Genomic DNA, 16,636 nt, shown 5'->3' with positions numbered 1-16,636 from the left:
CTCATCAGGAAAATGTGCTAAGCTGTAAATTAGTGACTGAGCAGTTGCAATGTAAATTTTCTTTTGTTAGTATATTGTCTGAGATTTCCCTTGAGTATATATAGTTAATTCAGTAGTGGTTTATACTAACATGTTTTGCTTCTCAGAGTAATTGGACTAGAAGTGCATTAGTCAGTTAATGCAGTTCAGCTGATGGTCAGTATCTTGTTAAGTCATGGCAAATCAGTGTTTTAGCCTCCTCCTTCTGTGGTGGACAAAGCAGGGTATGTCTGGAATGGTACTTTTTTTTTCTTCAAAAATAGTTAGTATTTGTACTATTAACTAGATAAAGTCAGATACTCCCCAAAAGCTAAGTATTAATTTACTATCTTAATCTACACAAGTAGTATTTTTATTCTTTTTCTTCTAATGTTAAACTTGTTAAATTTTGCTCTACTATTTATAAAGTATTGTCATAAAATTATACAATGTGTCAGATGAATTTTGGATAATCTTAGGAGAACTAATTGATTTTAAAGATACTTTTGCATCCTAACTATCCATTTTTATTAATTTACAAGTGTTACAGTATTCTATTTCTTTTGGTCTCTGGTATTTATGGCAAGATGAAATTTTTCAATGAAGGAAAGGGCTAGAAGGCTATGAGTATGCAGAAGATAATGAACAGTTTTCAGTTTTATGTAATCGTTGTATAATTCTAGTGAAAAGGAAATAAACAATTTGGATGCATGGTGAATACCCTACAATACAGGTAAGAAAACTTAGGTATTAGTTATCTGGCAAAAATCAGCAGAGCTGCACTACAGCTGCTGATGTCTTTAAACTTTTTTTTCTTCCTGTTCTTTGTTGCTATTTTAAAATAATGAAATCAAACGTTTACATCTTAAACTGCCACATACACATGTACTATAGTAAGAGTCTATTATTATGTAGTTTAATTTTGGGCAATGACAGCAAGTAACTAATATTTCTAAATGCAATGGTGCAACAATGTAGGAATGTATAGACGGGTCGCTGGTTTTGTGCATGGTGCTATCAGAGCAAATACACTGCGAGAGCCAGAGTATCCACAGGATCATCTGTGTCAGGCTTAATCCCGGTTTTTTGTCTGCAATCCCTTATTCAGTATATGTGCATGAGCATGTGAACAAAGTACGCGCCCCACCGCCCCCCCCCCCCCCCCCCCCCCCCCAGCTCTAGCTGCCTAGCTGGGTGTACAGAGACAGATTTCATAATTGACACAAAAGCGACACTAACATGCTGCAAACGATCTGCTCATCGGTCTTCTCTAGCTGGTGTGATTGCAAGTCTGGATTGCAGAGCTGCGGTTCTGTTCGTGTCACTGTCTTATTGCAGATCTCCTCCGTATGGCCGTTGAACTAGCAATGGCCACTCCATTTAGAAGTACCCCTGTCTTCTCCCGGGGCCTTGTCTTGACCTTTCCGGGAGGGCTGCACAGCCTGCAGGCAGCACTGGAGCACCGCTGCCCGCTGAGCTGCCCTCACTGCAGTGTGCTTCTAGCTGCCAATATAGGCATGGCTCTGTAATGGGGGGTTTTTGATAGGCTGCACAATTTCGTAAGATACACTTGAAGTAAGTGCTGTGAAAATATCCTCAAAACATTAGCAGAAGAGGAGTATAAGTGAGCAGCAGTTAGCACAAGAAGGAAATAAAAAGCACAGAGGACGTATAAGACGGATGGCAAATCTGGAGCAAGCCTTTTGTATGCTGGTTAGTACTTGGGTAGGTATGCTGGTAGTACTTGATATTTATTAGGCTGGATCTGATGAAGTTCATCCTTCGACACGTTAAAGAAAAAAAAAGTGACCAAAGCTATCTCAGTACCACTAGCTGCTATTTGAGATGCTGGAAGACTTGAAAATGAAAAGCAGAGGTGGAGGGAAAAGAGCCAGGAAATTATAGACTGTTCCTCTCTTCCACATTTTGAACAAATTCTTGCACAAAGTATAAGCCTCTGGGAAACAACAAGAACATGAGTCACAACCACCACGAATTTAGGAAGAGTAAATAGTTCCGCCAGTTTAATTTTCTTCTGTAACATGACAATAAGGCCTGTGAATTGACAAGAAAAGTGTGAATGTTAGTATTTTCATGTTAGTGAGTTCTTTGGCACCGTTTCATGCGATAATCTTGCAAACAAGTGAAGAAACGTGGCCTGAAAGAAACTATTGTAGAGTAGGAGCAAGACTTGTTGGATGACTGTGCCTAGTGGGTGGTTATTAATGATTGTCTGTCAAAATGAAATGGTTGTATTGAATGTGGATCTGCCACGGTCTGTTGGGTCTGTACTCGTTCTGCTTCACTTCAATCTTTTCGTTAATGACCTTGATGATAGAATAGAGAGTGTACTTACAAAATTGATTCACTAAAAATGCCCCCAAAACTTGGAGGGAAGGTATATACATAGGACACAAGTTTAAGAGCACAAAATTATTTTGAGAAAATTGGGGAAATCTTAGGAGATAAATAGGGACAGATTGAAGTTCTACACTTAACAGAAATCATGAAATACACAAATACAGGGTAGGGAACAAGTAATTAGGTGACAGTTCTCCAGAATTCCTGATGTGTAAAAGGAGCAAACGTTATATCAGGAGGGAGAAAAATATGAGTATAGGCTGTAAAACATACAGAACAGTTGTCTTTTATCTATGGGTAAGTCCTTATTTGAAATGTTGCATCTGATTAGGGCAAATGCCCCAGAAAATACAGCTCAGCTGAACAGAGGCTGGGAGAAGAGTAATCAAATAGTTTGAGGTCTAGAAAATGGGGCCTAATAGGAAAGACTGACATAATTTGAACCAGGGAGAGGAGGGAGCATGCAAGCCCCAAAAAGAGAACTGGAAGGCATAATTTTTTGCATGTGTGTATGTAGTAGGCTACTTCAAGAAGGTAGGAAGTTGTCAAGTATAAGGCCCATGCGTGACAGGTAGGGCAAGGCAAGTGATCTTAAATTGTTGCAAAAAATGCAGATTAGGTCTTGGACCAGGGACAAAGGACCAGTTCCTGAGATAATTGACTGTTGTTTCTCATAAGGCATTTTCTTTATTTAGCTGTACTTTGAATAACAACATTATTTTAAGACTGATGAACAGTATGTATAGACTTTTTGGAATGTTACTGATTAAAAAATGAACAGTTTGTACATGGAGACAATTTACCCTGAGACAGTATCCATCCACTAGACAAAATGATGATGTAGACAGCCTCCATATTGCCAGTCCTTCCACTTCTAATGTCCTCTAACTCAGTAGCCTTCATCTTGTTTTTGTTGGTACCTCACTACATAAGTACTAGGTATACCATACAAGATTTTCAGCTTGCTTTTCCTACTCTATGCCCTTGACAGGCCTGTCAATAATCAACTTTTATTTCTTTCTCATTTTCATAATGACTTCAGTTTTCAGTCCAGCACTTTGGGGACTCAACATATTATTATCATAAGAAAACAAGGAGTATACTGTAGGTAATTGTTTTGTTTATAAAATCTTTCCCAATTTCCATTGTGTATTTCTCTACTGAGAAATGAGTGCAGCCTCAGTTACCTGAGGCTGTAACATGTGTTGTTAGCATACTTCGAGTCTCTACTTGCATTGTTATACCCTAGAACACGTCTTTAATCATCGCAGTTGGAAATTACTTTGCTTAGCAATTTTAGTTTCTATTTTCTCAAAGAGAAATAAGCGATTGCATGAGTCAAAGCCAACAGCCTGTGTACAGTGTAGCCAGCCAAACCTGAATTCTGTGCCTGAGAGTAGAATTTGTCACAGCTTCAAGCACTTTTTAATGGGGCTTTTTGTTTAAGTAAATGTGAAGGAAATTCCATAATTTCAGTATTTCTTCTTTCTAATAACTTGTAAGCTGCTTCCAACTTACATTTTTGCCTCCTTTTTTTTTCTTTCTTTCTTTATTACTTTTTTGCCATTTTGAGATGTTTATGTGAGGGAACCTGTTCTGACAGCTGGTCAAGAGGTGGTAAGAAGCCTTTGAACACAGGGCAGATGTGTGATGTTGAAACTTCAGGGGTCCAACATCTTGTAGGGAAACATTCTGGTGCTTTTAAGAGGTGGAGTTTTTTTGCATATCACAGAAAGGATCAGGGTGATTTGAAAGATATGTGTGTTACTGGCTTGGATATGAGGGGATGACTTGAACTCTCTCTTCTGCTAGATCACTGGTTGTTCTTATCCTACTATTTTGTTTCTTGATCCCACAGTGAATTTGGGCTAAATTCTGTAAATTCTAATGTTTGTCCTTCATCACATACCTTGCTCTCCTAGCTGGATGGTCATGTTCATATTATCTGCAAGAGAAGTTGTTGCTGACATTATTTAAATATTGATCATTAGCTTTAAAATTTCCAGAAAAATACACGTGGGAGAACTTACAGGTTTGTGCTTGTTCAGGCTCTGGTCATATTTAAATGGTATTTTTAACCATTGGAGCCAGAAATTCTTGCTTGTAAATTGAAAATTTAAAGCTAGCTGTATGAATCTAGCAGGTGATAGAGATATTTGGAATAAACAGGAGAACCCTTACTGTAATGGAATGCAAAGTAACACAGTTTATTGCCAATGAATACTTGGTGATAAAATAATCTTTGAAAAATATGCTAAAAATGCTAAGTCTCTGAGAGAATGCCAGTAGCATGTGCCACTGGAATTGGAAGGATGAGACTACTATGTAGGAGGAATGTATAATAAAGACATACTATAGTATAGGAGTTGCAAGATGTTGCAACCTCAACTACCAGCTCTAAGCTGTATTGATGCTTCTGGGTATATGAGGCAAAACCAGCATTTGGTGCAATTCAGATGATCTAGTTGAGAACGCCTGGGGTTTGGGAGTGCTGTGATGCTGCTGAGCTGAGTGCTGAGCTCATGCCAGCTCTCCAGGTTAGGGCGATAGAGCTGCTTTTCCCCTGCATGGCAGGGTAGCAATGAAATCTACAGCAGCAGAGGGCTGTTGGTCAATGGATAATTTCATGTTGTAGCTTATCTATTGTTTTTGAAAGCCAGAAAAAGCCAGATCAGAAAACTCATGACTTTATTTTTTCTTAAAGAGCTGGAATGTGGATGGCTTAAATAATTTAGTTTTTCTGCCTAAGGACTTCTACCTTGCTTAGCTGCACTTGAAAAGCTACTGAGGAAGCACAGACCACCTGTCTTATTGTTCATGGTGCATCGTGTTGCACTTCCTATGCTTGACTTAATGAAGATAACAATTAACTTACTCTTGACCAACAAAAGTTACTTTTGCCTTGCTTTATTCAGTAAAGGAAGGATGCCTCTCACTGTGGAATATGGGATTAGGCTGTTGGATGTCCTTTTAAAGTACCTAGTATTTGTCTGACTGTGCAATTACAACATTAAGAGACATAATAGAAGCTTTATTTATAAGCATAAGTTAGTGTGGTGTTATGAAGACTTTTTTAGCAGAATTACAATTCAAACTTGCAATTTGGTGATGTCTCAAAGTCTAAAGTTTTAGTAGGTTTCAGTTCTGAAGGAAGTGGAGGAAGGTCCATTCTTAACACAGCACTGGGTGCCGATACACTTCCAAAATGGGATGTGGCTCATCTTTACTGTAAGATCACTGCTTTTTGAAAATATTGGAGGTGAGTGATGTGAAAACTGAAGGCTAACAAGTCAGTCAGTCCAGTGTAAATTTTTCTTTCTTGAGCACAGGCCACTGTGCTAAACTGTACTACTCTGTTACTCTTCAGCAGTATTTCAATGCAAGACTTTTTATGTGCCTAAGCATGGACTATGAGACTGATACACCCAGTAAAGTGGAGTTTGAACTGTCTCCTTGCAACACAAGTAAATGAACTTAGTCTTAAGTTAGAAACTTAGTAGCTAAGTCTCTTAAATGACACCAAATTTATTTAGGCTACTGAGATTTGGAAAAAAAATCCAGTGGTCTTTACATAAAATAATGTTTATAAGTGATTTTGTTGTGATTTCACTTTGCAAAACAGAACAGAGCTATAATTTTAATTATTAAGTCTTGAATATTCAACATTGCCAGTGGATAGCTATGTTGGATGGTAATATGTGTAAATATGTTGGTTTAATTTAATAGTTGGTTCTAGAGGAAGGCAACAGGAAGGCAGCACAATAGTCTGGATAAGCAATAGTGCTGCAAACATGCTACAGACAATAGTTGATCTGTCAGCTGTGAAGAGACGACTTCCAGGCTCCAACTGAAGTTGCATAGCTGTCTCTGTAAGGGTGGGAGCTCAGTGATCAAAAGGGGGCCAAACAGGATGGATAACAATCAACCGAGGGATTTTTTTTTTTTAATGTGACATTTAAAAATTATTAAAATTATTTTTATTGAATGAAAAATATATTTGAGTGTATTTAAATTCCACGTTTAATACTATCAATAATTAAGATAATCTGTTCTAAATATACTTTAAAATAAAATCCCACTGCTTGTTTGCCACTAAAATTTTAGCAAATGAGACACTGAATTGAAACTAGCACTAATGAACTGACAACCTCGCTTTTGACAGTAAGTGTTTTTTTTTAATTATAGTGTAGATACAACTGTTTTGATTGTTCCACACTGTTTCTCAGCTTAGAATGAAACATGAAAAAACAAGTCTCTTTTATCTTTTAATGTTTGAGTAATAGTCTAGAGAGCTGAGAGGATGAGATCCCCTAGTTGCTTACCATCAATATCAATTTAATTAAGATTACTCTAAACCCTTATTTTTTTAAAAGTAGTTAAACAGAATAATGTCATATAACTTCCATCCACATGCAGTTTGAGATTAGTATGAATGTGAAATTCTATTTTAGAAAACATGCCATATCACATTCACCATTTTCTGAAAGATAGTTCTGATTATTTAGTATAGTAATCTTAGGTAACTAACCTCAATAAAGCAGAAACACAGATCTTACAAATACTCAGAAAATGAGGGGGGCAAAAAGGGTCTAAACATGAAGAAAATGTTTTTAGACATATGAATGCCTAAAAATGTCAGGAAAAAAAAGAATAATCTCTATGGGGAAAATGAGAGTTGAATGTAATTCAGATATTTTTAAAAATGTATCTTTTAAGGTACCTTCCTTATTACCAAAGCAAGAAGCAAAATTTTGTGTATGAAGCTATAATAGATTGTGTGAAAGCATAACTCAGCCTGTTCCTATATGCAAACCAGAATGCTGTCTCATCTTCTGCTCTGAATGCTGTACTTCCAAAGGCCAACACTGTTTTTGATGAGTGCTGGTATAATTGATGGTGGAACCCATGCATAGAAACAAATAAAAAGGGGGACTTGTGCAGAATCAAATCATTGTTTGGAAATATCTGTAGAAGGTATTGTAAATTTAAATGCAATTTATTGTAAAGTACATTATTACTGTAAAGTAAAACCTTTATGATATTAGTTGGACAATGGGTGACACTTTTCTCTATCATGATTTCATCTTTGATGTCTAAAAGTAAGACCTATCACTGAAAGCATAGATGAGAATTGGGAAAGTAAGTGTCATTTGTCAATGATTTACAGATGAGGAATTGGAGCAGGCAGAGATGAATTGATTTGCATAAAGTTGCCCTGAAAGTTGGAGGACATGGCAATTAATCCTGGTAGTCGGTCTAGACTGGTGGCTTTATGCTAACAGTAGTGAAAGAAATAAAAAAGTGCCTGCATGGCTGCAGCTTGAGAATTCCCAGCAATCTCCTCAAGGTTTAAGTGAGGCTGATGTGTTTTCATGACTGGGTATATGGCAATACAATGTTTTCTGTATGGATTAGATATAAATAGGAAGGATGACACAGTATAGGAACTAGCATGTTTCTGTTCAAATTTGTTTCTTGAATAGAAGTGTTAGTGTTTGTAGTTTCCATTTAATTCTTCTCTCTTCCACATTTAATGTTATTTGCCCAGCTGAGTGGAAGTGATGCAGATACTGATTTAAAGGTCTCTTGTCCTCCAGCACATTTCCTTAGTAGAGAGTGTCACTGAGCAGGGTTAAGAGGACAATTGGTTTTGATTAGGGAAGAGGATACTGATAACAGTTTGATTTGTCCTCGTTACATTTTGAGTGGGTCTCATTTGCCAGGCATTGATGGAACAAACTAAATGGTTATCAGTTTTGTGCCATGTTGAGTTGGTTGGTTTCTTCTGGCAGCAATACAATATATAACATTAAAGTAGTTGTTTGTATCTGCTTCTGTACGTGCCGCTGAGAACGGCCAAGCCTCCCTTCACCAATGGGCAAACTGGCACTGCGTTTTTGGGGTGAAAGAGGAAAGTTGTGGCCTTCAGGTGCTTAAGAACTGCTGCCATTTGGATTCGTGGATGGCAAGTGTGTCAGAGAGGTATGTCCTGTCGTGGCTGTGGGCCTCCTTAAAGAAAAGCACTGCAAAAAGAAGGGGAAAAGATCTGAAGTAAGCTGCTAAAATCCACCAGGAGAATGGTTTGCTTATCCCAATTATTTACATAAGCAGCACCCCTGAGATAACTTTTTCTGGGGAGGAGGGCAGCAAGCGTCCAGGGGTGCTGGAGCGAGAGGCCCGGGCGCCGAGGGCAGGGCGCGGCTGAAGGGTCTCTTCACGTTTCCAACAGGTGGAGGAGAGGTGTTGGCAGGCCTCGAGCAGCACACGCGTGCCCCTGTGCTTCCAACCGGCGCCCTTGGGGGAAGCTGACGGGCTCCGGGCGTTACCTGAGCGCGGCAATCTTATTTACTGCCCGCTCTTGGCTGGCGACCTTCCCCACGGTGGCTGTGGCGGCAACGGCCTCACCGCCCCGGCCCCGCCGCTGCCCCTTTAAGGCCCGACCTGCCCGGGGATCAGGTGCGCGGCCGGAGCGGTGACGTCATGGTGCTGGAGGCGGGGCCCTGGCTCCCGCTCCCGCGCTGCCCGCGCCGCGGGACAGGGCAGCGGAGGCTGCGCACGTGTGTGCGGGCGGCGGCGGCGGCGCTCCCCGGGCGGGCCCGGCCTGCGGGTGAGTGTGCCGGGGCCCCGCCGCCGCCTCGAGAGGTGCCGGAGCGGAGCGCGGCCCTGGGAGCGCGGCGGGAGCGGGCGGGACGGGGAGCGACGGGGGAGGGCAAGGCGTGTTAACTGCAGCTGGATACTGGTGCCGGGAGGGGGCGGGGGGAAAGGCTTCTCGATGCGGGTCCGTTGCAGCAGGTGTCGGTTGATTTTGCGTTGTGCTGGCTGCTGTATAAGCAAATTCAAGGTTTTCTCCCTCAGCTAACTACACTGGAAAAATGTGCCGTGTGCAGGGTGTTTAATTATTTGCGAACATAGTTTTTATCTTTTGTTGTATAGGCATACATAATGTTACACGCTTCATTTGTATTTACTTGTTTAAACTGTTGCTGAGATAGTAAATGAACACCAGGTACTGCCTTAGTTGTTTGTGTTTCTCATGGTGATGAATTGTGCTGTGTACCTGCTGTCCTTTGTAGAAGGTGCTATGTTAAATTGAACGCGTGATACTTGAGTAAATCAAGGCAGTTCAGAACACCGGAGTTTGGAGTACAGGAGGGATGTAAGGTGTCTTACAGCTGCTCTTCCTTGCCGATGGGAAGATTATAGCCCACCTGTATGGAGAAGAGTAATGACCATGCCCTTTGCCAGTTAGGTGGGAATGTGCAAGCCCATATGGAATTTACACCACTTAAGTCTTCATATGCACCGGAATTGCATTTGCTAGCTCTGATGAAGAAAGGCAGAGTATTGATTATGGCTTTAGCTGTGAGTTTTGGTTTTTGTTGTTTGTTTGTTTGGTTTTTTGATAAGGGTAGAGGAGATATTGAAACCTTTCTTTGAACATTCATTTAATCTCCATGATAAATAGACTTATATTTGCAGTTCTAATTTCTGCCTAATGTGTTCACTTTTCACCAAATGAGTTAAAATTGGCAGAAATAAATAATGGAAAAAATCTCCCTGCTCAAGGGAATTATCACATGAAGATAAACTTGGCAGGAGGGCCTCTGTCATTTTCTGGGTAGCAGAAGGATGTGACAAAGTAAAGCAAGGCTTTATCATGCTTGACTCGGGGAAAGTCTCTCTGGTATTCTTGTGCTAAAAATGTAGGCTAAGACTTCCCTTTGAAGTCTGGAATTGGGAAGGGCCCATCTCTACCATATCTAATTTCTGCATTAGATTCCAAAGCAGATTTAGTCTCTAAATCTACAGAACATGATTCTGGAGTAACTCCTCATTAAAATAAAGAAAAATACTGTTATGTATGGCCATATGTATTTGTTATGATACATGCTATTTTTAGTTTTGAATGCACACCTATGAATCCATCTTTCTGCAGATTTCTTTTATCTATTGCCTTGATAGTGTTTCAGTCTAATCAGTATGCAATGGATGATGTTTTTACTCTCTAAATTTAGAAGCTGATGTTCTACACTACTTGGTATTCTGTATTGCTCTTTGTAGTGGGTATCCTGCATGGATAGATGGGCCGCAACAGCCTTTGTCCTGGAATATGCATTGTCCCAGTTGACTTATGTTAACAGTGGACTTTTTAAAGGGGTGAAGTATGTTATTCTAGCATGGTTTAAGACCAATGGAGTCTTTATATTTAGGTATATTAATGTATACTTGTGCTTGGTGTGTGCCTCACACCTGGAGGAGAGGAACCTCTGAGTGAATGTGACATTGCTATAGTGTTTGATTAGTACTATTTTTTTCACATACTTACGCAGAGTACCGGTGTTCTGTCAGAAGCAGATTTGTAGTCCAAAGGGGTGATGCAGCTTTAGGACGCCAGGTGAATGTGAACAAGTAAGTAATCCAGGACATAGTAGGATTAGGCTACAGGTTGAAATTTGGTCAATTAGTTTTCTACCTGAAAATCTCTTTAGCTGCTAAGTATATTTTTTCATTACGGTACTATTACTGTGACGGATGTCACTTTCCATAGATTTTTGGCGAGTGGCTCATGGTTTCCTCTGGAAGTCATCAGCTATTTCTTACCGTCCTTGTTGATATTTTAGCATCTTCAGCCAACTTCACTTCACTGGATGTGAAACAAACAATAACCCTCATAATGTGTGATTGTATATACTATTGAAAAAGTCACTGGATTTTAAGCATCTGCAACAGCTTTTGTAGGTGCATGCAGTTTTAAGAAGTAGTGGCTATTCTAATGAAATAATTAGAAAACATTTCAAGGTGGAAAGAAAGATAACAAGAAATGCTGTTACTTCCCCTCTTCTTTCTAATGGCAGATTTTCATAGAGGTTTTTCTTATTTTAATTTGCAATTCATAATTGTTTTACAATATTGATATCCCCTCCTCCTCCCTGTGTGATTGCGGTGATTCCTGGAATCACCTGTGTCACTTTTGTTTTCAGCTCTTCAATATCGTGGTATGGATTTAAATGCTCTTGGGAGTTCTGTGTTATACATCCTGACTGCATGTCAGTCTGCGAAGGTTCAGTCATCGGACAAACACTAAAAATAAGACATAATGGAAAATAATTAATGCAGGAAATTTAAAAAGGTGTAAGATAAAATTTTGAGTCTCATTACCTTCTCTATAACTGTGGCTTTGTGATCTTGTTTTTTCTGTTGTTAAGTGATACAAAAGTAAACTAATAAAGCCAAGAAACTAGAATATCAAAGGGGACAAATTAATATAGGTACGGAGAACTTTTTTGTGAACTTACTTCATTTTGGTTTCACATTGATGTAAGTTAGTTTCCAAAGTGAATCTTCCACCTCCAACCTGTCATCTCCTTTTAAAAAATGTCAGATAAGAGCCTGAAAAGCATCGGTTTTATTTGACGCAGGTAGATGAAGCAATCTTGCATAATCTTCTTTCTCAAGACTTTCTTGCAAGCCTTTCTTCAAGGACCACAGCATTGTTAAGATCCTGATGTGTCAAGGTTTACAGGTTGGGTGCCATAATTTAGGGTCACAAAATTATGTAAGTTCTTGATGACACTGGGAAAAGTGGATATGGAATTATCACTCCAGTTACGCTGGTCCAATGCCATGTGCGTGCTTTACATAGGAAGAGTTATTTTCTGATTCCCAACTTAGTCAAACTGTAAATTAATTCCTGAGTGTCTCAGTCATATTTAAACTATAGGAAATTCTTTTTCCTACAGGGAAACAAATTTTGTGCCATGCCTTTTAGGGCATAAAACAGTGTGTGTGTCTGCTCCACCTGCATAGGTGACAGGAGACTTGTCTGTGGCTTTGGACACGGCATGGCATCACACTCATTCAAAGAATGTGCTCATGCTTTGACCAAGAAATTTAAGTGCTTTGTTTGATTAACATGCATCTATAACCTGGTGTATTAGTTGTAGTCAAGAAGAGCTTTTACCATCTCTTTTTGATAGGATATTTATAAAACATTCTTTTGGCTCTGGTCCACATACTTAGGTGGAAGTCACAGAAAGCAGGATGGATTAAATGCAGTGTACTGTGTTTTGCAGTCACTGGGAATAAGTATGTAATAGAATTGGTTTTCTTGGTTTTGTTTTGGTTTTAGGAGTGTAGTAGCAACAAGAAATGCAGTTATTTGTGGGGGTACCTCTGGTAGAGAGTGGTATTTTGGTTCCTGCTTTTGTTGGGCAACCTTTAAACCCTGGCTGTTCTGTAGACTCCCAGACCTCCCAGTGCTACAGGTAAAACTAGTTTGAAGCACTAGGTTAGAGTTCCTAGGTGTAAAAAGTCAAACCGCTTGCAGGATATGTTCATAATGATGTGCTCAGGTTACTAATGCTTTCTTTTTCTCCCAGTATTTCTTTTTTCATTTTGAGACATCTGCCAAAAGGAAGATTGGTTTCAATGAGGAGCACTCTGCCTTTTAGTACGTACACATAAGAAAGAAGACAGACAGCTTTTTTCAGTTAAGTAGAAAATATTGAGTGTGTATACAAACTGTTTGTATATACAAACTGTTTTTACTCTTAAAGTTGTAAATGGGCCAGATTCATTTGTCAAACCATAAGGTTTGGAAATGGAATTATGGCAATAGTGCTTTTGACAGTCGAGGACTGGGCTTTGTATACGAAGGAATCCTTTCCACTTCACTGCTCCTAAGCTTATTTTTAAAGCTAGTTTAGATTTTGGTTTAGACTGCAGGCCACGGCTTCTTAAATAATTTAACTGGTACTACCACCCTGAGCAACCCTACACAAAAAATACTTGTGGGACTATGTACGGAAAATTGAGGGACAGATCTGACTTCAAACTACCCTGGCCTGTCTTTCCACCCAGTCGCTGTTTACCCTGACCAGGTTGTCTCTGTGGCCCTGCGAATGCTTGTGTTGCCATATTGGAAAGGATTATGCAAGGAGGAGAATGAGCAGTTGGGAGGCTGGAGGAAAGTAGAGGGGCATAAAAACTCTGGCCTGACATTAGCCAGCCTCTGAATAGTCTTGAAAAGTATTTCTGATTCTCTATTGATAACTACCAAGACAATAGTATGTTTGGTTATTCTTTTGAAATACTGAGAAATGGCAAAAAAAGCTTTTTGCTCATCTTGTAATTTACAAGCTACTTGACTAGCTCTAGGTAAGCTGATTTTAATAAAATAATAGCTCAGATGTAAGGGAGAAAGCAGTACTGATTTTTATCAGTTTTCACTATCTGGGTCCATTCAGCTTTAAGGCTGTGTCCACCCTACCAAAGCAAGCTATGTCAACAAAGTAAAATCAAGATTTTGCTGTGCCCCCCCCCCCCGCCCCCCCCGCCCCGACAGTATTTAAACAGTTGTCTTGCCATGTGGAGAAGGTCAGCTGAGTACAGCATATGCGTTTGCCTAATATGTTTGAACACATTGCCCTAAAGTTTGTTAGACTGTTGTTAGATTTTTGTTGGCTTTTTTCCCTCCTCTTGAAAAATGCACTGCTGATGTTGGGAACATGATCTTTCTCAACCCACCCTCTCCACCCTCTCCACCCTCTCCCCCCCACCCCCCCCACCCCCCCCAAAAAAAAAAATTGTTGATGGTCACTGCTCTGTATCCACTTCACAGAATTAACTTTTTTGACCTCAAAGGTTTTCAATGAAGGGGGCAAACATCTGTTTTCAGACTTCTTAAAAGTCCAGAGGATGCATACTGTAAATTAAAAACCACTGTCCTAGAAGAATGCACTTACTTAAAACAAAGAGGCTGGAAAAGATTGACCAGGGGTTTTAATTTGCAGCAGTTGTTTTGAACTGATCTTTCCTGGAGTGCAGCGTGATGTTAACCTAATGCAGTTTCGTTGTGGCTGCTTCAGGAGAGGGCCGGGCGGATTGCTGGGTCTCAGCTGGGTGCTCCTGCTCTCTCCTTTCTTGGCTGTGTGGTGTGTCTGCTCTTGGTTGAAGTGGCTCACGCAACTGGCTCGCAGCTCAACGCAATACTCTGAAGCAGTGGGAGCGTGAGGCTAGGGAAAGTAAACAGACTGACATGGCCTGGCATTTCCCACAGTTAAATGAAACCACACCTTTAGTCCATGTTACTGATTGCCACACAGGTGTCTGACTGCAGATAGAGGGGCAGCTTTGTTAACTGGGTAAGAGAGTCTAACTTCAGGCCACTGTCAAGAGGCATTGCTCACCAGGCCTGCTTTTCTGAATCCTGAGTGAGCTAACTGATGAAAAAACCCTGTAATCTTTATTTCCATCGGTAGAGTTGTTTTTTGCTGACTTACTGCCCTATGCTAGCTCCTTTTGCAGACTGCCCAGTGTTAGCATAAGGGGAGCAGAGCGGGCACATGATGGTGAATGGATCCACCCTGGTAGCAGCTGTCAGGTTGGCATAGCTGTGTCATAAAACACACTGTAAGTTACCTGTGCAATGAACTAGTGCATCTACATGGTATCTTGGCTTTGGTGGCAAAGCTTATAGAAGAAGCTCCTGTACCCCTTGTAGTTTGCTGGCCTGTGTCGTGCCAGTTAAAACAGCTTACTGCAGGACTGCTCTGTATTCTGAATAACTGAAAAGTATAAAAATAGCCCCCTTCATACTTTTATTTTCTGTTTATTTTTACCCCAAATTGTTTTCATGATGCAGTTTGTAATGTGGTCCTACACAGGCTGCCATCTGCAGAAGAGAGCATCAGATGAGAACAGGAACAAGTGATCTGTGAAAGGTGGGCAGGAACTTCTGCAGCCAGCTTCTTTGTTGAAGCCAGTCAAGAAACTACATCTTCACCACATAGCACTTATTCCTGACAAACTTCTCCATGTAGACAGACATGGTATTTAAACTATACTAAATGTGCTGACATTTACAGCTCCATGAGTAGGAGTGCTGTGGTGGAAAATTATTCGAAGGTGAAGGGAAGGGCTAGCATAGCCTTTGCTGGGTAGAAAGCTAGATGATCTGGAACAGCAGAAGGAAGCTGAAATCATATGACTCTGCAGACGTTGGGAAAAGAGCTGTTTTCAGTATTGAAAGAATGGTTATTGCAGCTCTCTGTCATCTATACTTTGTTTCTTCAAAATTTTTTTTAACTTATGCTTTTGTCATTTTCTTAGACAATCTCTCTTTATCTTGCCAACCGTGAACGTATGCTGTAGGCATACATGCTTCTAATAGATAGGGTCGTCTGCAAATACGTTTGCTTCTCAGATTGCTGATCTCTGAACCAAAGGAGAAAAGCAAGGAAGGGGGGGAGAGAGATTCCAGGCTTGTTTCTGTTGCTTTATCTTGCCTGGTTTTCCTGCCTCATTTCAGTCTGAGGCAGCTATGTGGATAGGTGTATAATTGCTAGCATTGCTATCAGGTCCTACTTGCCCTAGGGGCTGCAGTACTTGACTGGAGCTGTTTGAAGGTTGCTGTGCTGTCCTAATTTAGGTGAAATGTTAGAAGAGTGGAGACGCTTTTTTTTCCCCTTCTTCCTGTCCTGTGCAGACATGTGGTGATTGCTCTGAATTCTTTCATAGTTTGGTGGCAGTGAGTCAGATGCTTAGCTGGTGTGTTTGGCAAAGCTCTCTTTTGTAAGCACAGCAGTGCTGTCCCCCTTGCTTCTGTTTGGGGCATGGAGTCCCACTTGCTGTCTGAACTGTTTGACTGTCGGCAGTGGGGAGTGAAATCTTATCTTCTGTCTGATGCAGAGGGATTTGTTTTAGTAGTAAAACCCTGTCCTTTGCTGCTGTATGATTTTTAAAAAGTTTTAATTTTAGGTGTGATGGAAGCAGAACGGACCTTGTTTTAAAGAGAGCTTCTAGAAATAATTCTCATGCTTTCTTCACACACTGAAGTATTGATAATTTTCATGCTTTCTTCATGCACTGAAGTATTGAAGAACTGGATATTGTTTAGACAGGTAACTGTTAGTCTCCACTATCCACGTGCTAGGGACTATGTAAAATGCTGTCAAAGCAGATATTTGAAAACATCCACAATTTGATCCATACTTCTAGCAGTTACTCAAGTATGTATGGTCACCTGAAGCATTTTAGCAAAAAGCTGAGAAAGAGTTCTGAAATGAAGGAAGCTGGGGCTGAAGCAAATAGGAATTTGTAAACATCAGTACTACAAAACTCTTGGTATTACTGATTTAGGTGCTCTTGCCATTTTGTGAGCATTGGCCCACACCACCTCAGCAAGGAAATCACTGGAGTCACGGGAGCATCTATGTGGTCTTTGTGTCTGAGGAGGAAAGGTGAATGCTTTGTCCTT

General features: G+C 40.3%; 1 protein-coding gene across 5 annotated transcripts in view; it reads left to right on the top strand.

Annotated features, from left to right (window-relative positions):
• Window positions 1–16,636, top strand: part of USP54 (ubiquitin specific peptidase 54) — a 107,455-nt gene that overhangs the window by 17,133 nt on the left and 73,686 nt on the right. For 4 of the 5 annotated variants that reach the window (XM_075505095.1, XM_075505096.1, XM_075505098.1 and 1 more), the window contains exon 1: window positions 8,879–8,986. The exons of the other annotated variant lie outside the window; for it this stretch is intronic. The gene's annotated coding sequence lies outside the window, so the exon portion shown is untranslated. Of the gene's footprint in view, window positions 1–8,878; window positions 8,987–16,636 lie in introns of those variants that run through there. 5 annotated transcript variants of the gene reach the window in all.

Source organism: Mycteria americana, chromosome 6 (assembly GCF_035582795.1).
Source record: "Mycteria americana isolate JAX WOST 10 ecotype Jacksonville Zoo and Gardens chromosome 6, USCA_MyAme_1.0, whole genome shotgun sequence".
In the NCBI taxonomy this organism is placed as follows: domain Eukaryota; kingdom Metazoa; phylum Chordata; class Aves; order Ciconiiformes; family Ciconiidae; genus Mycteria; species Mycteria americana.
This window is presented reverse-complemented; position numbering and strand designations above follow the sequence as displayed.